The 25,737-nt window shown below is 46.9% G+C and overlaps 1 pseudogene; it reads left to right on the top strand.

The window, feature by feature from the left end:
- The first annotated feature begins 2,412 nt into the window (after positions 1-2,412).
- On the top strand, positions 2,413-25,737 carry LOC149327272 (tyrosine-protein phosphatase Lar-like; annotated as a pseudogene).

Below are 25,737 nucleotides of genomic sequence, written 5' to 3'. Positions count from 1 at the left end.
GCCGCCAAGAATTACCTTTTTAACTGCGCTGAAACATACGATGTCTTGTGTATTCAGGACGTTTTGGTTCGATGTTACAATGCTGACCACGGGATGGGTTTTGGTGACAAAGTGAGCCCTGTCTTAAAAGAAGGAGCGCATCACGCTTTCAACTTTTCTCAAACCACCATAAGCACACCGGTCTTGCAGCTTGTTGCCAGGGCTCCACGGCGCTAATATCCGCCTAGGAAGTCGCGCCAGAGGACTGGTCTTAAGTTTGCTGGCGCTCTACATCAATATCATTAGCGGCGTTTGATAGCAAACGAAGCTATTTCCATGGCTGCAAGTGATTGCCACTCAAGCCACTCAAACCAGTTAACCTCCACCCCTTCCTCTCAAAAAATGATAGAAATAAATATGAACTCAACCCGAATGCTCTACGACGCTCTCGGAAAGCAACAGCACGTTGAAAACTATAAACACTAAAGATAACGTGGACCCCCCTTCTCAACTTTCCGGCCCTACATCTACTCAAGCGAGCACCTTCAATGCCTCTGAGAGAAGTGTTTTCGCGGCAGCACTACTCTCCCGCAGCTCACGCATGCATTTCACGAAGCACATAAGCCTGATGCTGCTTTGGCTTGCGGTTGTTAGTTACTAATCGGACTGTCAAAAAACAAGATTGCTTGAAGCAGTAAAACCCGTAAAATAACAATCTCTGCGCTGAAGAGCTGTTAGTTATCTGTATAAATTTAAGTATCAACAAATTAATGCTCGCTGCTTGACCTATAGCAACCCTAATTTAATTTCGAGATATCGCGGTCGCTGTAAGAAAAAACGCTGTGCATTTCGTGGTGGCTTGACAACACAAAGAAAATAAAACCACACATACCTGAGCCTCGTGCCTATATATGGGCGATTTTATAACACAATTATTGCTTTCAGTTTCCCCAATTGGCCGTCACTAAGCGCGTAGGGAAAGACGCGTTATTGCTTTGCTGTACGTAGCTCCGGCGTAAGGGTATAATGCAGTACTAAATGGGTTAATGACCATGTATGCAGAATTGCGCATTTCTACTTAATATTCATAGATTCATGACAGCCCTCATACCAATCCTGGCGCAGTGGTGCTGCGGTTAATTAAGCAATGTGCCACTTTCCTGCTATGGCAGGTGTTGTCACCTGTGGGACATATGCTATACAGGTTGTTCTTCCCAGCAACCTCTCGGGAACAAGGAATAATTGAGCAGCCACCTGCCTCGGTGGGCAGTTTGCTCACAGTTGGGTGGGTAGGTTGTGATGACGTCACTAGGTCACATAACCTAGGTGGACCACCTGCCTAATATTCTGCGCTCTGGGAGTTTTTAGGGAAGTTTTCGCTCTCGGTCAGCGACGCCGGCGACGGTGCCCTATTTTATGCGAAACGCGGTTTCTAAGGTTATGGGGTTAAAACTCCACGATATATCCCACGGCCTCGTATTCAGCAATCTCCGCAGCCAGTCAGCCTCCTCAGTGCTGCTGAGAGAGCTGTTCCACATTATTAAGTGTCGCGACTTTACGATGCAAAGTAATCGACCGTCAACTCTTTTGCGCACCTTTTGATTAAAAGCTAAATATATATAAAATGAGCGGCAAGTTTTCCTCATCACTTTTTCAGACCTCAGAGCTCTTCAAGAAACGGAAAAAGATGTGTTAAAGTTAATAGCAGTCTGCATGTTAAATGCGCCATATTTCCGCTGAATGGCGATGGTTTTTATGCCGTGCAGCCCTACTATGCATTTCAAACAAAGTTCATGCAGCAATGTGGGGACATTCCGCGCTGTCGCCTGGGTTTGTCCCATCTCTTGGCCACAGATTACCTCAATTAAAGACAAAAATGCCCGATTCAAGCCACTTTTTGCTGCAGCAGCTTAAATCCTTATGCAGTTTTGAAAAAAAAAACAGTTTCTGTTAATAAATCTTTGTGAAATTCCACAGATTTTAGTCGTAACAATCCTGAAAAACGAAATATTTCCCGCACCGAAGACGACTACTGGCGTTCGTTTAGACTTCTGGCCTAGACCATTCACTGATTTTTTTACGCGAATACACTTTACACTCCAACGTTGCTACAATACAATTTTCTTTGCTTTAGAAAAGCATATACATAAACACTATTTTTGATGGAGGTGAACGGAATGTTCTCGGCACACGAAACTCTTATCCCAACCTCCTCGCTGGACACTCAACATCCGTGCAAATAGATGCTCTCAGCGGGGGTGAAGTGGGAACGAGTGGAATGGCAGGCGCTTCTAATCGTGGCTGGGTAAGCAATCGCAGAGGTAGCCAGGGTTTATCTCAGGAACACTAATGCCTGCGTCTGCTCTTCAGAAGAAAGGTCGGTGCTCCTTTTGACGCAGTGAATCTGTTGCCGTAACATTCTTCCCTACCACCATGAATGCGATGCACATGTGGCTGCCTGCTTACCTGCTCAGCCTTGCTCTGCTGTACTTGGAGAAGCCTGCCACTGTAGGTAAGAACCGCGTCTTGTTGTATGGTGTCGCCGCTCAGTGCAGTGAAGGCGTAGCAAGAGCCTGACGTTAGAGACACTGTTTAACGGCGACTTTAAAGAAGCGGTGCTGGAGCTTTAATTAGCCGTGGGAAAAAATGTATTGGACCCCCATACCCACGTGTGCATGTGCCCTCAGCCGACATCAACCGCAAGACTTGAGGTGGTGCATTTTCAACAGTGCTCACTCAGTGTTCGCGGGTACTTAAGGCGCTGGTCCTACTGGGAAACGTTTTGTTCGTGGTGACCGGTGACTGCTCGAGATTTTAAATGTAACTCAAATTTCGTGCTGTTTACTTCGAAGAAGTTCCACCATAGCAGTATTGTCATAAAAAGAAGAGCACCTGAATTTTAATGCAGTCGGTGATGAACACGACCACAGGCGTCTCGGCCTGTATATGTATATAAAGAGATACTACAGCAATTTTGAAATCTGAATTTGAAAACAATTTAAAGCCGCAATTAGTTTAGAGGTACTGTTTTCACTCAGCGATGATTCTTTCGTATAGATAGTTGCCGTTCTCTTCTCGAATGTCTCCGTGGACAGAGCGTACCGAAGATTGTGCTTTTAATTTATTAAAATAAAACTATCGATCGCTGTCGGCTTTTTCCTTGGATAATGAGTCTTTCAACAGATTGCTGTGGGTATTTTGGAAGCAGCCTTAGACGTCTTAGTTTTACGCAGCCACCTTGACTCGTCAGAACTGAAAGGGTAAGCATATGAGAGAAACTGCTTGTTCCTGAAGTACTGGCCGCTTATCCTGTGGCGTCATCCTATTTTCGACTGCATTCTTGATAAATGAGGCCCCACATTTGGCAACGTGGAGGACCCAATTGGCCGGCTCTTATAGAAGGTAAAGATGTGCAGATATCGGTGCTACGGGGCTCGTGATATAGGCAATCTGAAAGCTTAACTTAAAAAATTTTAAATAATGAATTGACTTATCCTTCTGCTTGAAGGTTCCCTAAGGTCGAAAACTCGTATAGGAATGTTCCAGGCGTGTTTAAAATAGTCTGCTTTAGTGATTAATTCTCTGCATCATCCTTTACCACAGCCAGAACAGCTATGTTACAAACAACCTCATTTACTCACGTCGGTATCTCTTTATCAGCTTTTCACTCCGTTTACTTATTCGTATGTTACGAATCCCTTAAAATAATAGAAAAGACTGGCGATGGTACACGCCGTCACCTATCATAACATTCTTTCTTCATTATCGTTTTGCGCTAGAATTTCAAATTGTGACGTAATCTCAGAATAAAGCGGCGTCGCTGTTGAGGCGTCTCTTCAATAACCTGCGACGGTCAGAGGCCTCGATAATAGACACCTTTAGTGTGGTGTCTGGTTCAGACCAGACGCATGACACGGGGCCACGCAAGCGCAGTATGCAAAAACACTCTCCTTTATTCGTCACAGTGAAGCCACTTATATAGGAAATCATATTGAATGACGATGACGATATGCACACTGAAAGAAACGAAACTGAAACAAGAAAGAAGGATACAACATTTAGCATACCGTGTACCGTGTTTACGTTACCGGTACCGGAGTACCGGGAGCCCGCGCGCAGCCAATGCGCATGCCCAGATCGCCTTGTCGGCGCCAGATGGCGCCACGTACCCGGCAGCTTCGCGCGGGGGGGGGGGGGGGGGGGCATCGGGACCAATGAGCGCGGGCTCAGCGGTGGTGGCCGGGCATCCGGTACTCTTTTACCGGTGACGGTAACACGGTACACAGTATGCTAAAGGTGTCTAATGACGTAAGACAGCGCTATGTTTAAAAAAAAACCAAAGCCATCGAGGTTGAAGCTTACAAAGCATTGTTTGGGGACAACGAACGACGCACAGCAGCATGCAGATGAAGGCATTGTACATCTAAAATTCCGGTAACGATGATGTCACAACGAGGTTCCCGGCACTTCTCGAACGCCTGAACATCGTTGTGGTTTTACTCTACGATGACGTTACCACTTTAAACGCTAGTACAAAAATAATTTGCATGCTTTTCCTCGAAGTTCCAAAGAGCGGAATTCCTGAGTAACCAATTAGTTTTCCATTTAAGTGGTCCTATAATTTTTTTAGTCTCTCCGAGAATATCTCGTCTGCAACGGTGAGAAGTTTAAAATGAAATTCGACAACTATTATGGATTACGATTTCGATTCTTCCAACCCGAAAACAACCGAGCATTTGTTTAACTTAAACGTAGTGCTAATTAAGGGCATGTGTAAGTTATATAATAACTCAAATAAACAGGGGGCTTCGCATATGTATGTCTATTAAATCTAGTGGTTGGACTTTTCTGTTTGAACCGAGAACAGCAGATAAAAGTACACTGAGTGCAGGTTAGAAATGCGCTTTAAACCTATAACTGCAAGGCTTAGCTAGGTGGCTGTTGAGTGCCAGTTGCACTCAGTCAAAGCTGAAAATTAACGAAGTGGGGAAACAGCACAGTTGTGCAAGCTCAAGTATTTCGTCATGGCTTACATGCATCGTACCAGCTACAGCTAAGCAGCTTCTTGACTGTCTTTGCCTCCTTGGAGCAGTCAGTCGCTTAAGAAGGTTAATGATGTGCTAGTAGGAAACCGATACGGAACAATGCATCCGCGTAACGAAAATTATATTCTGGCGACAACTGAGTGGCTGTTCCAGCTCTGCCATCAACACGCAAACCACGCAGTACTCCGCGCTTGCACTGAACCGAGGCCAGCAACCCAACGATAACATTTAAAACCAGTTCTATGAAGCAAGGCTAGAGGTGTTTTTGTCTGCCGGCTATCTAATTTAACCTGAGTTGTTCTTTTATTGACGTTATCATTTTTTTCCAAAATCACAGCTCTAAGTAAAACAATTTGCAAGTTCTTGCTACTAGATAAATTGATCATGAGTAAAAAAGCGCTGAGATAGATATTAAGGCAGTATGAAAAGACAAGATTGCCTGACTCAATCGTTGAAAAAAGTTGGCATTTTATTTGCCGAAGAAAAAAAAAAGAAAAATTGTGTTGTGAAATAAAAACAAAAAAGACCGCAGAATTATCAAAATTCAAAACAGAAAAACGAGCCCCTGCATATAACGAGAGGCGATGTTATGAGTACGGAAGTGCAATAGTTTTTCAGACTTTCTTAATTCCTTGTGCAAATATGAAACGCTAATGATATTTAAAGCGCTACAATGGCACCAATTCTTAGCAATCTACGGAGAATATGTGCCGAATAAACCGGTAACCTAAAACCGTGTCCGACGAAAAATATAAAGGGTGACCAACTTAAGCTTTACCGACTCGTTAAAGTTAGGCGCTGAGAGGTACGTGAAAATAACATCTGCACATCAGTCATTTGGCCTGAGGGATACAAAACAGGATAATTTCTCCCGTCAGGTACCTAATGAAACTAATCCATTCCTAATTTTGCAGTGAGTGCAGTAAGGGCACATGTGTATATTGGAAGTGTGTATATTGGAAGTATATTGGAGATATTCACTTCTAAGTTTTCAGCTCGATCAGATTAATTGCGCATGTAAGGTAGTGACGATCGGCGTGAACATCCTCCGGGCGTGATGCGGCATTTCGTCTGATAATGGCCTAAAGCGACTGGTGAAACTCTCGTTTCCCTCTCACTTTCGGATATCGCAAGGGAAGAAATTCTCAACGCAACATCGGCCTAACAATACGGCACAACAATAGCTTCCCGGCGACTGGCACCAATTTGCATGATCAGTTACGAGAAATCAGTGGAAACACTACGGGGCGGATATCTCGAGACACGCGTGACCTTGAAAAATCGTATCAAATAAAGTGGCCTGCAAAATCGATTGCCCATTGTATCGTACATGATACGCATGCGCTGTGCGTGCCAGCCACATCCCGAACCGACCGCTTCCGTTGACGCGAAGACGTGCCTACATCGACCTGCCCCTTTAAAACCGAGCAGCTGCTATCAATAATGGTTCATTCTGTTCTTGCTTGGCCTGGTCGTTACACCCATAGGTGGCCAATATAAATTTTCCCGCTAGCCCAAATGGCTAAAGGTTCATTAATATACTTTACTTAATTCGGTGTCTGATGGTGAGAATTACCATTTTACCTTTTTTCCCTCTGGCCGCACATGTCTAATGCCAGAGGTGGATTTCATGTGCGTTGTGCCTATAAGGGTATAATTCTGCGAAATCTGTAAAGCTTAGTATTGATCACCCTGTATACAAAAGCTCGAAATTATGTGGGAGAAAATTTTAAAGCTAAAAAAACTGTATTACGTTTTGGTCCCGGAGGGGGTTCGAATATGCAGCGCCAGAAAAAAAAGCAGATTCGTTTCATCGTACCTTAGACCACTAGGCCATCAGCGCAGCTACTCGCGGTGTGAATTGCTGATCGCCTTTTCGAACATGGCCATTATTCACAACAGGGAATTGGCCAGTGTTTGGTGATGAATGCGAAAGAAAATTGTTGCAGTGATTTAAAGTAAGGGCTGCCAGCACAGGTTTGGTTTGTTATGGCCAAGAATTTTTGATAAGGCCGCTGGAGATAGTGTCAATAGGCACATCAAAGTGTGAAAACAGCGAGAGACGCTGCGCGCGCTGCCCAGCAGCCGCCCCAAAAATATAAACCGCTTTACGCGCCGCCTCATCCCACACCAATACCGGCAAACATAGCTGAGCGCGGCTGATGGTGAAATCTAAATTCGCAAAAGCTGCCAGGGAGACCATAAGCGCTTCCCGGCAAAAAGAACACAAGCGGGAACAGGAGGAGGAAGGGGGCGAGGTGTGGAACCGTGAACAGCCGCAAAAAGACATGATCAATATCTGTGTCCTGCGAAAATATACTTATTTGTTTATTTATTTCTGATACTCTCGAGACCCACAGTACATCACTGAGGGGAGTGCTACATAAAAAAAATAAATTGGCGAAGGAAGGGGATATCCAAAAAATCTTAAACATGATTGCGACAAAATGAAGATATTGACTAGGAGAAACATGTCAATCAAGCAACGGAAGCACGCGAATAAATACATGTAAGAAAAAGAGAAAATTCACAGAAAGTATACTCGCAACAAATTTCCAGAAACACCAAACACATGAAGAACATGAAGTAATTTCACCATTAGTACTTATATTGAGCGCACAACTGGGCATGATGCAGAAGGTTATAAATATAACAGAGCGCATGGTTAATGAAATAAAATAGACAGAAGAAATACATTTCAGCAAGACCTTGGTAAGAGGTGAGATATTGGCAACTTCCTCTTAAATTTGAGAATGCCGTTCGCGGGTGTAACTTCTGGTGGAAGGTGGTTCTGGTGGCAGGATGTAACGTAGGATGTAACGGTGGCAGGATGTAACGGATGTAACGCAGGAGCCACTCGGACACAAAGAAAAGCTATATAGAGTTTTCTTAGAAATTTCGTAGTTAAGAAAGAATTAGTCTTGGTCTGGGGTGCACAAACACGTCCTATTTGTGGCTGTAGGGATATCACTCCGGCCAGCATAGACTCTGTCATTGTTTCCCAGCCGAGGCGACCACAACGTATATGAGCAGAGCGGCCTACGACCGACCATTTTGGCTAATTCGGCTCTGCAACGAAACGGCCATCATAGACTAAGGAAGATGGTAAGAACGCTTCACTATATACTACATCTTGGTATTTTCTTGCAGCACTACTAAACCTACGAGGAGTACACAGAGAGCATTCTTACACTGAATATAGTAGTGGCAGTATAAAATAGGCAAACTGGCATATAAGATAGCGTGCATTAAATTTCGCATGCGTTAAACACTATTTCATATCGAGCCTTAACATACTCTAGAGTTACGTACGCTATTTCTCGAGTTCAACGAGGGCAACACTTGCCTATGCTAAAAGATCGTATCCAAAATGACAGCACGCTTCGAACCAGCACCCCTTACGCCGGACGGGATACTTCGCTATTGCTGGCACTTTCAGCCCGTTCATAGGCTCTAAATTGGGCGCAGGGGTTTTTCTTCGTCTCCTCTCGCCGATAACAAATTATATGGGGGTTAAATTTGCTTTATTTCTTTTTTAGAGTGGCAATAAAGCCGATTGTAGTGCTAAGAGGAGCGTGGATTTGTTAACAACAATGGTTCCCGCTTTAACAATCAGATGGCGCCACTAGGCAGAGCTGATCGTTGAGTGCAGTGGAAGTACGAATATGAAAAATCGAGTAACTTCCAGCAAAACGTTTGCATTTAGCGTACGTAAGCGTGCACAGGCTCCTGGTACGTAGACAATGCCGATTTATACTAATTCCTAACCTTATGTGTGTTACCCACGAGAAGACGACAAGCAGACGACGATCGTGTAGCAACACATTTAACCCGCTCTTCTGACTGGCAGAGGTCGTCTCTACCTTACATATCGCTGCAAGCAACTAATGAGATGGAGTATATATGACGGGGTGAAGGTTGCGGATTCGGAAGTTTTCATTTTTATTGTTGGCTTCTGTTGCATTGACACATCCTCAAGGTGTGGCATTGACGAGGCTGCGTTGCTGTCTCCTTAAATTTTATGCGAAGCATACTACTTTAGCTACCACTTCAGCCCTTCACCGTGGTTATGCGCCTCCAAATCACGTGATACATGACGTCACACCACGTGACACGATGACGTCACGACAGTGGAGAAACGGGGGCCCACCTCGCGCCGTCGCTGTGGTTGTGCGCCTCCAAATCACGTGACACGATGATGCCACACCACGTGACACGATGACGTCATGGCAGTGGAGAAACGGGGGCCCACCTCGCGCCGTCGAGGTGGTTGTGCGCCTCCAAATCACGTGATACATGACACACACCACGTGGCACGATGACGTCACGACAGTGGAGAAACAGGGGCCCACCTCGCGCCGTCGCTGTGGTTGTGCGCCTCCAAATCACGTGATACATGACGTCACACCACGTGACTTGATGACGTCACGACAGTGGAGAAACGGGGGCCCACCTCACACCGTCGCTGTGGTTGTGCGCCTCCAAATTACGCGACACGATGATGCTTCGCATTCTCCAGGCTTAACCAACTTAAGCCTCAGCCATTTTTTCTTCTTTACAGACCACCTATTTTGTTTTTCGTGCCCTAGTACTAAAACCCCCAATCTCCATAACACGCCGACGTACCCACCTGGTTGTGGGCAACCTTCCAGAAGTATTTCTAGCCAAATATGCAATTTAATGGCAAAACGCTCGATGGTCATGAGTGGCTTTTGACTTCAGGGCGGCGGCAACTGCTCAGCTTCGCTGGCCTCTGCATTAAATCAGTACGTCGTTGCCGCTGCAGAGCATCTCTTCAGAGGCAACAACAACAACAGCCGAGCATTCCGCATGTTTATGTGCCATTCTCACGTTCTCGCCTTTCTTGGGGGAAAGTCGTGGGGAGCGTCGGTGCGGTCGATGATGCAGCTCTACAACGCCTTATTCATGGGATTTCTTCGCTACAGCCTCCCTGTACTTGGAAATATTCGAAAAACAAACATACGAAGTCTGCAAAGCGCTCAAGCTCAAGCTCTCCGGACTTGCCTAGGATTGCCGAAATGTGCCTCTACGGCCGCATCTGTACTTATCGCCCAGGAGCATCCAATCCCTACCTACTTAACAGTTGACGCACTGAGCGCACATTTCCGGCACATTTCCCGGGTTCCCTCTCACCATCTTGCCAGTCTTCCTATTACCAGGCCGCGCACTTCGTTTACAGACGTCATTGACGCACATCCCGCCATTCTGCCGTCCCAGTTTACACCTGCCTCTAGACCGTCCTCGCCACTTTGGAGCCTGCATAATCCCCGTGTGCTTCTTTCGATACCTGGCATCAGGAAGAAGATAGACTTATCGCCGACAGAACTACAACAAGTCACCCTTGAATATTTACATGAGCACCATGCAAACCGGGTGCACGTTTACACCGACGGCTCAGTGAACACTATATCTTCTTCTGGCTCCGTCGTCATACCCGCAAGCACTACAGAAATTAGAGTTAGGACAGGTCACCGCACTTCTTCGACGGGTGCAGAACTCACCGCTCTTCGTGTCGCCATTGAATGCATCAGACAGCAGCGCCCTCAGCGGTGGTCTATTTTCACCGATTCGAAAGCTGCCCTCCAAGGCTTACAAGCTGCTCTTCGCCGTGGAGCCCATGAACAACTGGTCGCAGAAATTCGACAGCTACATCACTCTGCCATCAACAAAGGGCATGACATTATCTACCAATGGCTACCGGGGCACAGCGGCATAGCAGGTAATCACCGCGCGGATGAGGTCGCGCGAACTGCGCACGACGACGGCGATTTTGTATCGATCCCCATTTCGAGATCGGATGCAGCGAGCAGGCTTCGCGCACTTGCGCGGGACATCACGCTTGCCGTGTGGAATTCCGGCCAATTTTGCAATTCCCGTTTACAATCCTTGGACCCAGACCTGAAGCTCCGGCTACCATCAGGCCTACCACGACGAGAAGAAACTTTGCTGTGTCGCCTCTGGCTTGGTGTAGCGTTCGCCAATCACTACTCATTCTTAATCGGTATGGCTGATAGTCCTGCATGTTCCATCTGCGGGCAAGACGAGACCATAACCCACATTCTTTGTGACTGCCCTGCCTACACCACCGAAAGGCAGTCTCTCAGCCGTGCGCTGGAGCGCCTAGATACACGCCCTTTCACGGAAATGAAGATTCTCGGCCCCTGGCCGCGGCGGTCATCGGCGGAGAAGGCCTGCAAGGCACTGCTCCGCTTCTTGAGAACTTCTGGCCTGCACGATAGGCTGTGACTTTAACGAACAGTGACGTTTTATAGTGACTTCAATTTTTTGTTACTCTCCTTTCTCTTTCTTTTTTTTATCCCCTCACCCCCTTACCTCCGTGTAGGGTAGCAAACCGATTATTATTTCGGTTAACCTCCCTGCCTTTCCTCTTCTATATCCTCCTCCTCCTCCTCTGGAGGTCGTCGTCTTCATCAACTTTAATCCATGAGCAATCGATTTAGAACACATCGCTATCGTCTCGCCTTTTTAAACCGAGCCTCGCAGTGAAACCGAAGTGAAAAGCGAAGTTTGAGCGCACCTAATTCGCATTCGGCCGAACCATGCTAAATATTCGGTCATTTTTATTTAGTCTTGTCTTCATGGGTAGGACTAGCGGCGGTCGCCTCTTTGGGTCCGCTGGGTTTTAGTGTTAGTGGTGTAAACACAGAGCCAGGTTTAGACTTACTTAGTCGTGTCGGCCACTGCTCCACCTCAGTCAATGGTTTAAAGTGTTTCATCTCTACATCTGACCCATAAGTCCACTGTCCGCTAAAAACATCCGTACTCATCGTGACAGTAATCGTCGCTCAGTTCGGCAGACCTCAGGATACACGAGACGTCGTCCACGGGAACGTTCAGACTCCTCAGTTTCTCGAGGAGTGCCTCACGTTCAGCGCACAAACACGGGCACGCTAAATAGAAGCGGTTCACATCACCGACATTGCAGTGTACACACATAGGTGAGGTGGCGCGGTGAATCTTGCGCAACTATACTGGCGTGTAGAGAGTGTTCATGCGCACTCCATACTCGATACAAGAAAGTGGCTCTGTCGTGCAACAAGCCTCGCGTAACGCAGGGGAGGTTCAAAGGTACTCGAAGTTTAGAAAAGGGTCTATAAGGAACGCGCCACTACCGCCTTGCCCTCTCAAACCGAGCCTCGTAGCGAAGCTAGAAAATTCACGGTGCTGTGAAAAATCTTTTTTTGCCTCTCATATTGCACACGACTGTACATAATTTGGTGACATGACTGCAAGTATCGCTGCCTACAACCGATAGCACCACAATGTTTTCTGTCACTTTTGATCACCCTTGGCTGTTAAAGAAGTGGTTAATAATCAACCATTTTGCATTGTGCCCAATGTGCTTTAAAGGCGAACGTTTTCTGTCATTTTTGTACAGTGTTTCCCTTGAATATATATCTGGCAACTTTGCGTGCCTTTCCAGAGCCGCCGACCATCACCATCTCTCCACGGAACCAGACGGTGGTAGCAGGACAATCGGTGGTGTTCGTCTGCACGGCTGCAGGCCACCCACAGCCGCAGATAGAATGGCGTAAGAAGGGAAGGCTCGTCTCCAACACAACCCGGTACACTTGGAGGGAGATGGTCGAAGGCTCAGTACTGCGCGTCGAGCCCGTCCGCGCCCGGACAGCGCCAACTTCGAGTGCCTTGCTGCAAATGGTGTCGGCGAGCCCGCGCTTGCTCAGTTCACGCTCACTGTGCTCGAAGGTGAGAGTAAACTGTGTGCATGCTTGTTTGGAATTCATTCCATTCCGTTTCGCAGCGAGTGCCGACAGCGTAGTAGTATTTTGTACGCGAAAAACAGAAAGACGGTTTACAAGGCGAACGTGACGCGGTCCAAGTGGCTGTAAGAGCTAAAATTTTCCCCTTTGCACTGCTTGTGGAGAACCAATTGAGGGACTGCTTCAGACACCACGGAGAGACCTGCTCCGGTGGGTTCTCACGCTTTGCGCCGGGCACCAGGTCGAGAGCAACAGCGAAGAATCAGATATGACCTATCTCGTCGTGGAGAAGGCAAACCTGCAAGAAATTCCTGATGACAACTGTAGGGGACCATGGACGGAGCCGCGAGGAAGCGTGAGGCTCGAAACGGTGCACATTAGGGCAAAGCTATAATGTAGTATGGCTTTGTGGGTTTTTTCGTTCCTAGTCTTGTTGGCTTCTGTTCTGTGTGTATTCGTCTTATGCTGCGGTACTGTGCATCTAAACACTGTAACCCGCTAAGGAGAGGTAGATGGAGCGCTGGATAAACGCACTTGGTCGCGAATGTGCTGCGGGGAATGATCTCTCACGTGTTAAGGAACAAACAAACAAAACCAAATGCATGAAAATAATGGCATCGCAAAGGTGGTAAGGAGATAAAGCTCCATTATGAAAAAAAAATGGCAGTGCTTTAGCTCTGGGTAAACCGGGTAAATTGCGTTAGCATTGCTGCGCGCGTTCTTCTGGCGATCCTTCGGTGCGATGCCTTCGCCTGGTAGCTTTACGGCGTTCCTGAGCAGTCAGGTGTTCAGATTCATCAGGGACCGATGACGTGGAACCAGGCAGCGAGGTAGAACGTTGTCGCCGAGCTGCATCCTTAGCACAACGCTTTGCAAGACGTTATTTGCACTGTTCTGGCGTCTCTTGTGCACGTTGTCGCTTTCTCGCTTCTTCCTGTCGCTGCCACTTCTCCTTAGAGGACTGCATAGCAAAGCATTCATGCCAAGGCAAGCGCACATGCAAAGACGCTTTAAAGCGTGGGAGCATGGGCGCCGCCATATTGGTCAAGTGATTATTCCGACACGCTGCCAGGGAGTCCACAGAACGCTATCGCCCGTTCGGCTGTACGCCTTTCCCGTCGGTAAATTGGTTTTTGAGGAAAGGAAATGCATCTGTCTCGCATATCTCGGTGGACGCCTGCATTTCGCCGTAACGGGAAGGGAGGAAGATGGGTGTGAACGAAGACACCGTATTCACTAGAGGCGCCTTGTTCATTCCAAACTATCGAGCTGGCAGGGCGGAGTGGTCAGCGTGCTCGTCTCGCACTCCGGACACCCTGGTTCGATTCCCCAACTCGACCAAATTTCGTACTCGGTATTATTTATATGTATGGTCTGACTAGAAATTAGGCTAATTGCTTAGCTATTATTGCTCAATTAATCACTATTTAGTATGCAACTATTACAGAATGCCTTAAATCGCGTTCCGATATCAATCGAATGCCATTGAAGCACTGCGCGTCAATGCTGCTAACGCCGGCTTCGAAGGCCAGAAGTGGCGGACCTCCTAGTGGCGTCATCTGTCGTAGACAGAGCAAACTGCTCGGCGTCGCTGCCGCGCTGCGCGCCGACGGCGCGGCCATCTGTCGGAGCGCGGCTGAAGCAACGGCGCGCCACCTCCTCGGCGCAGCGGCTGTTCAAGGTCATCCGTCCCTACCTACCGGGGCTACGCGACGAGGCCAAACCTACAGTAGTATTGTTAACGCAATAAAACAGCGCCGAAAATAGCAAGGACAAGACGACACGAAGACAGTATTAACGACTGTGCTGATCGTGAAACTTCGTACTACCGCGTGGATATGAGAGAGCTTAGAGTGGGAACAAAAAAAAATGAGTAAAAACAATGATGTCTTACACGCACCGCATGGACATTAAAGAGTGTTGTTGGACTGCAGTAAAAAATTCAGGGGGCACTTTGGCTCACTAAAGTGCTGCAAGGCGAAAGCGTTTCGTGGCGCACTGTTTGTTTTTATTTACTGTTTCATTTTCATATTTTGTTTTTGTTCATTTTTATTTCTGCTCCTTTTCTCATCTTTTATTGTTTTTTTTTATTTTTATTTTGATATCTTATTTTTATTTCGTTTTTATTTTGGTTTATTTTCTTATTTTTACTTATTTTCCTTTTCTTGCCTTTATTTCTTTTATTTGATTTATGAAACCCATGCATTCACTAGATGCGCCTTTATTCATGCTCGAAACGTTGAGCTTCTTGGTGCAGTGGTAGCGTATCCGCTTCAAATGCCACAGGCCCTGGTTCGATTTCCACCCTCGGCGCAGTTTCTTTTTAAGCAGTGACGCTGAAAGGCGGACAAATCTGCTGATACGGCAGCCGACGCGTCGGTCGACACGGTTGCCGACGCGTCTGTCGACACAGCTGCCGACGCGTCTGTTAACGACAGTATCAGGCATTAAAGGCCTTAAAAATGGTGTCCCTTGTCACTCGTTATGAATGGCTAGCACCCGTCCGCATGGTCACGCGACAATTAGAACAGGGTGTCTGACCTGTATTTGGATATTAATGCAGGGAGCGAGATTTCAAGTGTTTGAGGAAATAAACATTTACTGACCAATTTATGCAAATAAATGACCAATTAATGCGAGACTGCAAGCGTACAGAGCAACGTGTATTAGCTTGCATTGCCTGTCGGGCTCTCGCGGCTCTTTTGTTCTGGAACCGCCTGCAAGTCTCATGTCAAGCCGATCGCGTCGGTGGAATGAAAGATTGCAGCGAATTGGAATACATTATCTCCTCTGCGTGAGGACATTTTTGGCGACCGTGGTATGTTTGTGGACAGAGCAGGCTAGCGTCATCGGGGAACAGCCTTCATTGACCTAGGGGAAAGAAGTGGACAAGGTGAAATGGAGTTGTATTCTAACCGAGTCCAGTTGTCCAGCTTCCGACCACTAGCTGGTTGACGACAGGACTTCACCATTGGCTGCTTATGGCTGGCGATATTGATGATTTCCTATTCATTGCTCTTTATTTTTATTTCATTTTTTTAATTTATAGATTTCTCTATTTTATTTTAAAGTTTGTTATGAACCCGTTACCGAACGTCCAAGTCACAACCAGCCACACTGTTATTTCCTTCAATGGCCGCTTGCTTCTTTCGTATGTTGCTGCTATGACAGCAAATGAAATGGAAAAAAGAAAATGGATCTTTATGTACTAATCCTCCAAGACCCCCAAACTTCCTTACTTGTTCGGCTACTGATGACTATTGACGTTTCTGTTCAGTGTTCTGCATCTTTTAAAATGCAAGTTTCTATTCACTATTAACGAGAAGCAAACCATTCTAACGTTTTAACTTCCTGCACAGTACGCTCGAAGTGTGAACCTGCCGTTAGCTTGCTGCCATGCCTTTCGTTATATCTACCTATAATAATTACCCCTGGGATCGGTCCTATCAAATCGCTTGCTAAATCATTAGCTGCTTGGTGAAACAATGCTTGCTCACGAGTTTTGTCAGCTTATCCTTCGTTCTAGCTGCTTGGTACGCTCTAAAAAGGTTTCAAAATTAGCTACATATGCATAAGGAAAAGTATGTGCTCTCTTTCATGTGCAGCATGCTTTCTTCGATATGAATTCACTCTAGGGGCGCGTAAATGTGCATTCGCATTGTGGTCTTTAAAGAGTGCCAAGAGACATCAGCCAAGCCGCTTTGAATTGTTCATCAAAGGCACTTGCGTTGAAATCGCGCTGATACGTGTACCATTCTCAGTGTGATGTGCACACCACACTGTCGAGGGACTTTTGGAACGCGGCAGTGGTGCGTCGGACATCGGAGCACCGTGCGTGCCAGCCCCGCGTTGCGCGTGTGCGCGTGCGAGTGGTGTGAGCGAGGAAGGCACGAGGAGCGTAAGGCTACGTGTCAGGAAACCGAGGTGTAAAGGAAGACACCGCCCCACAAGTCTATTCGTTCAAGCATGGAAGTGGGACTTGTCGGACGTTTGATCCGAGCTCCCAGAGACTTCCCTTGAATCATCGACTCAAAATCATCGAATCTCGTTCAAGCGTGGAAGTGGCAGCGGTCGGACGTTGGGTTCGAGCTGCCAAGGCTTCCCTTGAATCATCGACGCAAGACCATTAAGCCTCAGTCAAGCGTCGAGGTGGCAGCCGTCAGACTTCGAGGCTGTGCTGCCAAGGCTTCCTTTTATAGGCTGCTCAAACCTACGGCGTTTTGGGAACGCCATCGACAAGACCTGGCCACGGTTTTCCTGCTGTTGCTGCCCAGTTCTTGGGGGCGACTGACAATTGTTCGTCAGCGTCTCCCGTGTCATCTCCGTTCCTCCTCTCCTGGCTCTCTACCACCGCCTCCCTGGACGTAACGCCAGCGACGCATCGCAACTCGCCAACCCGCGTCTGTGTCCCCTGAAAGGCCTTCCCGCTCCAACTGGGACGCTTTGTATCCGGTGAACTCTCTCCTTTTTGTCTCTAGTGTTGTACGCGTTTCTAGTGTGTGTTTTCCTTGATGTTTTCGTATCTTTTATTGGCTCCTTTTCTTTAAAATATAAACACGGCTTCGTTTTGTTTTGTTTGATTCCTTTCTTTTCTTTCCTCGAACCTGCACGCAAAAGCGTTCTCCTTCAGCAGTCGGGGACGCGTCCACTTGATTCGCGACACTCAGGCGTGTTTTATTTTAGCAACTTTCAGAATTGTGTGGACCTATGTAAAAAGTGCGCGGGCCAAGAAAGGAGATGTTGACGTTCAATGCGGTATTGAACAAAACGGTGGCCGAAAGCAGGGTGCATAGGTGCCGTTCTATCGCCACCTGTTTGGACCAGCGGTTAGAAATGTCGCAAAATGTTAAAGGTCGCAGGCTTCCATTTGAAAAGTCTGCAAGCCTATATGACACGAAACACAGACATGAAATATGCCACTTGTTTGAACGAAGTTGGTCACTATTTGTAAAAATAGGCTTTTTTCTGCGAAGGAATGGCTTTTTTGGCAAAATATCAGCGATGTTGCCAGACATCAAGACACAGGTGATCCATGTTAACTGGTAAACTCGTTAAATAAACGCTAGTGCATAACTTTTTTACTATTGCAGATCGTTATCTGTTTACAATTAAAGATTTTTAGCCCACCATTAGTCATATCCTTATCTGTTTCTAGAATTACGAAAGCGCGATTACCCTTTCGCTGTGGCTCACCAAACTTTGGCATCATCATCATCGTCGTCTTCGTCAGCCTGACTACGCCCACTGCAGGGCAAAGGCCTCTTCAATGTCTCTCTAATTAACCCTGTCCTTCGCCAGTTGCAGCCACCGTATCCCCGCAAACTTCTTAATCTCATCCGCCCACCTACTTTGCTGCCGCCCCCTGACACGCTCGCCATCTCTTGGAATCCACTCCGTTACCCTTAAGGACGACCGGTTATCTTGCCCCATAGGTGAGTACCGGTAAGATACAGTTGTTGTATACTTCTCTGTTGAGGGATATTGGTAAACTGCCATTCATGATCTGAAAGAGCCTGCCATATGCGCTCCACCCCATTTCTATTCTTCTAGGTTATTTCCCTCTCATGATCCAGATCAGCGCTCATTACCTGCCCTAAATAAATTTATTCTCTTACTACTTCCAGCACCTTGCCACCAATTGCGAACTGCTGTTCTCTTGCTAGACTGTTGGATATTACTTTGGTTTTCTGCACGTTAATTTTTATCCCCACCGTTCTGCTCTACCTGTCTAACTCATTGATCATGCTTTGCAGTTCACGTCCTGGGTGACTTAGCAAGGCAATGTCATCAGCGAATCGCAGACTACTTATGTCTTCTCCATTAGCTCTTAGCCCCAACTGTTCCCATTCCAGTCCCCGGAATACCTCCTGTAAGCAGGCAGTGAAGAGCATTGGCGATATCGTGTCTCCCTGCCTGACACCTTTCGGTATTGGAATTTTATTGCTGACTTTATGGAGAACTATGGTAGCTGTGCAATGCAAAAATCGCACTCCACCTGCAGGCACGTCGCGACTTCTGTAAATTTACTTCAAAGCGCAGCTTAGGTGCCGCGCTTCCTTCTCCATCCCGCCTGGGATATCAGCGCTACGCTGCTCACCACTGCTTCCTGCACCAGACGAGGCAAGAAGGTGAAGGTAACACACTGCGTACGTCGTCGAGTGTCATTCACTGATGCGCAGACATCATCATCATGAGTCTGACTACGTCCAGTGCAGGGCAACGACCACCTCTCCTATGCCTCTCCAATTAATATTGTCTTTTGAAAGCTGCCGCCACCGTAACCCCGCAAGCTTGTTAATCTCATCCACCCACCTAACTTTCTGTCGCCCGCCTGTTACGCTTGCCTTCTCTTGTAATCCACTCCATTACCCTTAAGGACCAGCGGCAATCTCGCCTTCGCATTATATGCCCTGTCCAAGCCCATTTCTTCGCCTTCATTTCTACTAGGATGTCAATATCCTGCGTTTGTTTCCTCACGCACTCTGCCCGCTTCCGGTCCTTTCCATAGATCGCTGCGTGGTCCTCAACTTAAGCTGGAATTTTTTGTTATCCTATACGCTTGTGGACCACAGGTGAGTACCGCTAACTTACCGCTTTTTTACTTTTGGAGCGCAGACAAGGTAAGCGAAACGAGGGGCATGTTATTACATACATATGAAGGAAGTCAGGAGTCGCCTGAACCAAAGAGCATAAGGGAATGTTTCTAATACTTTTTAATTGTGATGTAACCAATAGAGAGTATTATTGCAATTGTTTATCGCTGAAAAATAATTGATTAGAGAGTATAAAAAGAATCACATGCCGCATTTCGGATCCGAAACCATGACCTCCGCATTTTGCACCTGATGCCGGCAACGCGGGCATGTGACTCTAGGTTGTTGCAAGAATTGGCCAAAATATGTTGAGTCACAGTGACGAGGGTAATAAAGATTTCGAAATTCTAAAACACAGACATAAATTTCACAAATGATCAGCCGCAAACCTTTGATTGCAACGATCTGCGTTGATGGAAAAGTTTAAAAGATAACTATTATAATTTAGCGAAATTATTTCAGTTACCTTCTGACGTGGGATAGCATTGCTTCTGCACCACTGAAAAATTCAACTTTTTTCCTGAAAGGAGAGTTTTTATATTTTTTAGTGAGGTTCCCTGAAACACCTGGTATATCACAGTGCGCCTACCCAACAGCAAAGCCCTTGACTTCAACAACTGTAACTCAGAGAAGCGCCGCCACTTACTCAGATGTGGGATATTTTAGGCAGGATTTGAAGGAATACAAACAGCATTTGTCCTAAATAAAACACAAACTGTTCCTTTAGTCATCTGTAAAGCTTCAAACTTTGGCCTAATGAAAGGCCAAGGAATATAGTAGCCATGGCTGTGCTACGCATTTTGTGTACTTGTAATATGAAGGTCAGCCGTAGAAGCAAAAAGTCGATATTGATATTTAGGACTTCGATGGGACGAAGAACTGCTTCACTTCCTGAGAAGTTCAAACTGACAGTAGGCTTTAGAATATTCTTCGAGCCTACAGACCCGAAGTTTAAGTTGAAATAAAGGTTGGCGCGTTTATGTCCTAAAGCGACTAAGGCTAAGTTGGAATAAAGGGGAAGTTAAAAACAATACAACATGATATAAAGAATCCGCACAAAAAAGAACTGCCTATCGGCAGCTTTGTAGAAGCAGTCGTTGTATAACGGACATTTAGTAATAAAACGGCTTAGTGGTATTCCCGATTGATGATTTCCTTCGGGCCTGTACGTGAACGTTTTTCAAATAGGTTCCTGTCTTTCCTGATGAGCTTCCTCCCTATCCCGTTTACTTTGCTTTCTTTTTTTCCTGCGGGCCGCAGAGGGCCGCATTCCGCCGGGTTTCCCACACTTCACTCTGCTGCCAAAACGTACGGCCGTGCAGCGCAGCCGTAGTGCCCTGCTTCCCTGCAAAGCCGAAGGCATCCCCAAGCCCACGATCTCCTGGCTGAAGAACGACATCCCCATCAACACTGCCGACCCACGCTACTCCATCGCCGCGGAAGGCAAGTCTTGCCGTCCGAAGGGAAAACCTCTCTTCCGGTGCAGTTTCATGTATCACCGTCAGTTTTGGAGCGCACATATTCATGAGCCGCGTGCAACATTTAGCCAACAAGAGTGTTAAGGTGTGAGAGGGTGAGTAGGCGCATGCTACATGGTTCAAATTAAAGGTGGCATGAAATTGGGTGGGGCTTGCTGACAGGTCATTTTTACCGAATTACGGGCCACAGTAGTTACTATGAAGCAGGGGAAAGTATATACGGATAACTACAGAGATTGAGAGCCCCCTGTGAACCGATTTATAGCAGAGAAAAGGGTTCTGTTGTGGGCAAAAACTTATCTTGCCGACATTAATTCGTTACTTGCTGACGATATAGATTGCCTAAAGATTACGGCGATGAGAACGGAGAAGACCCTGCCGGAATTATCACCCTTATGCATAAAAAATGTATTTTAAATGCATACAGGAAGCATCTTAGATCCTAGGTGAATCGTGATTACGCGAATAAAGATGATGGAGATTATCTCGGTATGATTTCAACTTCCTCTTATACCTTCAGCAACCAACAAAAATCACCATGTGTCGTCTTTAATGAAAATATGGACAACAAATAAGATGATATGCGGCGTCTGTAAAATTACGTATGTGCATCGGTCTTCCTTTCTCAAGCCACTCTGTTGAGGAATTCTCTGAATTACGAATTGGAAAAACAGCGCAATCAAAGACGAGACACAAGAGAAGGACAAAACACCAGCGCTGATTGCGCTGCTTTTCCAATTCGTAAAACATGTACCAACCAGCCCGTATTTGCCCTCTTCTGGAATTCTCTGAATATTCTCCAAAGAGACAAGTAGCCATATAAACAACAGCACTAGAGATATTTGTAGCATTTTACTTGGAAATGAACGTTTTGTGGACATATTAATGATATTGTTACGAAGAAGACGAAGTTGGCAGTGGCGCGGGACGGAGCGCTCGTGTAGGCCAGCGGCCATTAAACCATCTCTTGTTCATGGTTATAGTGAACTAGAATAATTCATGGTTCACCACGCCTATAGTGAACTAAAATACTAGTTCACTATAACCACGCCTCATTCTTCGGCTGGCCGCCACGTTACATTTGGTGTGAGGTGCTGGGGTCCCTTCATCGCCATCCTGGTCCCGGAGCTTCTGTGTCCTGCGCCTGCCGTGGACGTCGGCCGTGAGTGCCTGGGCCGCGCCGCTCGGTCATGCCCCAGCCGGCCCGACCTGAACGACCTCGCAGCTCACCCCAGCCCCGTCCCCCGCCCGGACCACAAGACACGACGACCCAAGACCCGACCGACCCGAGACCCTGCCCACACATAAGACCCCCTGCCCCTGCCGTTCGGTGCGTCCATGGACCTCGGCCGTCAGCTTCTGGCACCCTGCGGCCCGGATGCTTCCTGGACCGGGACTCATTCTTCGATCCTCTCATTCACTGTGGCGGCCAGCGCTTCATCACCTTGCCACTTCTTTCTACCCTACAAGCCCATCACCGTTTCGCCCATGCTTTCATCGACGTCTTCTTCTGTTTACGATCGGGACGATCGCTCGGTGGCCCCGGGTAATGTTACGAAGAAGACGCCTCATTCTTCGGATGGCCGCCACGTTACAATATTGTAAACATACCGGGTGCTCAGAAGTTGGTTTTATATGCGGATGACACCAATGTGTTCTTTTCGGGTAGGGATCTAGATGCGCTGTTCAGGGAGGCAAACAATTCGATGTTGGGTTTGACCTCAAGGCTGGGAAGTAACCGGCTCGCATTAAACTTAAAAAAAAAAATGTATGTACTATTTCGCTTTAAAGGTACGGAAATGCGTACAATTCCAGGTTTAAAATTTGGCCAGGACATACAACAGTCTCCTACGACCAGATTCGTAGGTGGCGCATTCTACGAAATTCTCTTATGGAATGCCCACATAGACACACTTAGAACTGATTTCAACTAGGATGTCATTAAGCCGCGTTTGTTCCCTCACCCACTCCGCCCACTTCCGATACATGACAAATCGCGGTTAGGCCCGTAGAACGGCTCTTCCTGTACATTAAAGTGATCAGTACTGAAGACAGTATTCTCCCTTTAAGATTAGGCTCGCACTGCGGTAATTCCTTTTCGCAGCACCCTAGCTTCACATGATGCGCCCCTACACCGGCACATTCACGTTCTAACATTTATACAGGGAGTGCAGAAAGCTGGGGCAAAAAATTAGTATGCAGAACAGCGATGCAGTCTTCTAAGGGGACAGCAGTTAAAAATTGGCAGCGAGGTGCTGGAAGTAGTAACGGAATATTAGTTAGGGCAGGTCCTGTTCGCAGATCCGGATCATAAATGGGAAGGTATTTGACTAACTAGGGGGTGGAGCATATTGGCCGGTTGTCTCTGTTTGTGAATAGCAGTTGAACATTATTCCTCGGCAGAAAGGTGCTTAGCAGCTGTATATTACCGGTTCTTACCTCTGTAGCAGAAACGGGGAGGTTAACGAAAAGGTTTCAAGCTAAATGGATGACAACGCAGCAGCTATGGAAAGGGAAATTACTGATGCGACCTTAGTAGAAAAGGAAGAGAGCAGAGTGGTTCAGAGAATAAACGCGGTTTAATGACGTCACAGTCGAAACTCAAAAAGAAATGGGCTTGGGTAGGGCATGCATGCAATGCGAGGTCAAGATAACCGATGGTTGGTAAGATTAACGCACTAGATATTAAGAAAGATGAGCGTAGGAGGAGGCGGCAGAAAGTTAGCTGGGCGGATGAAATAAAGAAGTTTGCAGTGATAACGCGGCCGCAGCTGGCACAGAACAGGTTTAATTGGAGAGGTAGGGTAAAGCCCCTTGTCCTGCAGTCGACGTAGTCAGGCTCGGGGCGATAACAATTTTAACAATTATTGACTGCCAATTCGAGGTTCTTAGGCCTTGTCAAGGTGACCCTTAAAGCATTTAACGCTGCAGTCCTTCCACGATGTAATGAGAGTGAATGCAACTGGGTTTCATAGTTCAAGAATGGCCTAACTGTAATATTTGTACTTCCTGACAGGTTCGCTACAGATAGATGATGCCCAGGAACAAGACCAGGGCAAATACGAGTGCGTTGCAGATAACAGTGTTGGGACCGCCATCTCGCCCATAGCGTCCCTATACGTTCGCGGTAAGTGGATACTGCCTCCAAAGTCGGGAGTAGAAGTACATCGTTTGGCTGAATTGAGCATCTCAGAATGAAAGGACCGGTGCCTGCGACAAGTTTAGGCATCAGATGTGATGGCCACATTGGCCATTAATGCCGTCTTGTGCGCTACGAATGTTGGGTATTGTCGCATCTAGGGTACGACCTCAGCAACGCTGACTTCGCACACACATGCTGCTGCAAAAAACTTAATGGTATTGCTGATGTGAGACGCATTAAAATAGAGATGCCCGCAGTATGTTTTTTGGATCGACAAAGTGTCCACATTTTTTTCGTGATTCGAAGGTAACTAACAGAACACGTTTGCATAAGGTTCTCGGGGAATTGTGAGATTCGATGTGAGCTTTCCAGAAGGAGCCATATCGCTATCGGAAGCGACCGCGAACAGTCAGTAAGAAAGCAACAAAGCGCTATATTTAGAAATTATTTGAAACATTCTCACTCGCTCATCCGGTGGCGGTTATTGCGTACACTAGCGCCTATTGCTCTTTTTAAAAACGAACTTCCTAAGCTTGTCACCAAGGCTGCTCGGCAGGAAGATTGTTTTCCTAGACTCAAAGAATATCAAACTAAAACAAATGCGCAAGAAATGACAGTACCATGACGGGGAGGATAAATCGGGTGCCGATGTTGAGCGCTACTATCTCGTGACATCGGAATAAGTTTTCCTCTTCCTATATTGTTCCATCCGTTTTTTTAAGTGCTACCATCTACCAGGGCACCGTTACCTATGCTGATAGGCTAAGTAGTGCCAGATTTTCCACCTGTTTCTCATCATTGCTAGACCCCGAAGCCGTCTTTACCGCCCTCTAGGTTGTTCACCGATGCCTTGACTACCAAAATTTCAAATTGTGATGCTCAAGGTCCCGATGCGACACGTAGGCTATGAGGAACGCTGCAGCCCAGGGTTGCAAAATAATGTATACCACCTTCGTACCCTACCATGTGCCAACGTGGCCCAGCACGCGGCTTTTTAGTATTTCACTTTCATCGAAAGACTGCTGCCGCGACCGGCATTGTGCCCGCGACACTGAGATCTGCTGCCGAACGCCGAAGCACTCAGCTACCACGGCGGGTGCCCAGACCAATCTTTGAACAAGTTTAGCAGAACCCGTTGTTTTTTTTAAAATTGAGAAAAAAAACCACGCTATCCCTAATGTTTACTTAATCTAGTACGTAGATCTGAGAGTTCATAATGTTTGCTCCAGACCATCGTAAAAGGAAAAAATAGCTTGAAAATACTAGTTTTCACTAACTAATTTAAAATAGTCACCGATATTAGAGAGCGTCCAAATAGGGAAAGAGGCTGAAGCTGAACATAAGGCGTAGCGCGGTAGACAGCTTCGGTGACTGCGACGTAATCCGATAACCTGTGTTTCAGATCGGCGAGTACCGCCCTACTTCTTGAAGCAGCCGGAGTCGACGTACGAGCTGCCGCCTGGCGCCGCATTAAACCTGACCTGCGTGGCCGTTGGGTCTCCCATACCGCATGTACGCTGGCGTAAGGGGGACATCGACCTGTCTCCGGCGAGCGAGGTACCAGTTGGGCGCAACGTACTTGTGCTGGGGAACGTGCGCGAGTCAGCCAACTACACCTGCCTGGCGACTTCCTTGTACGGGAGCATCGAGCACGTCTCGCAAGTGCTCGTCCAAGGGGACGATGGCAGCACACCATGGAACTCTGAAAGGGCTTCTACCCAAACTGCTGAGATATGA

This window comes from Amblyomma mixtum, chromosome 10 (assembly GCF_055824585.1).
Source record: "Amblyomma mixtum isolate Tamu chromosome 10, ASM5582458v1, whole genome shotgun sequence".
In the NCBI taxonomy this organism is placed as follows: domain Eukaryota; kingdom Metazoa; phylum Arthropoda; class Arachnida; order Ixodida; family Ixodidae; genus Amblyomma; species Amblyomma mixtum.
The sequence above is the reverse complement of the archived record's forward strand: the minus strand, read 5'-3'. Positions and strand labels throughout refer to the sequence as shown.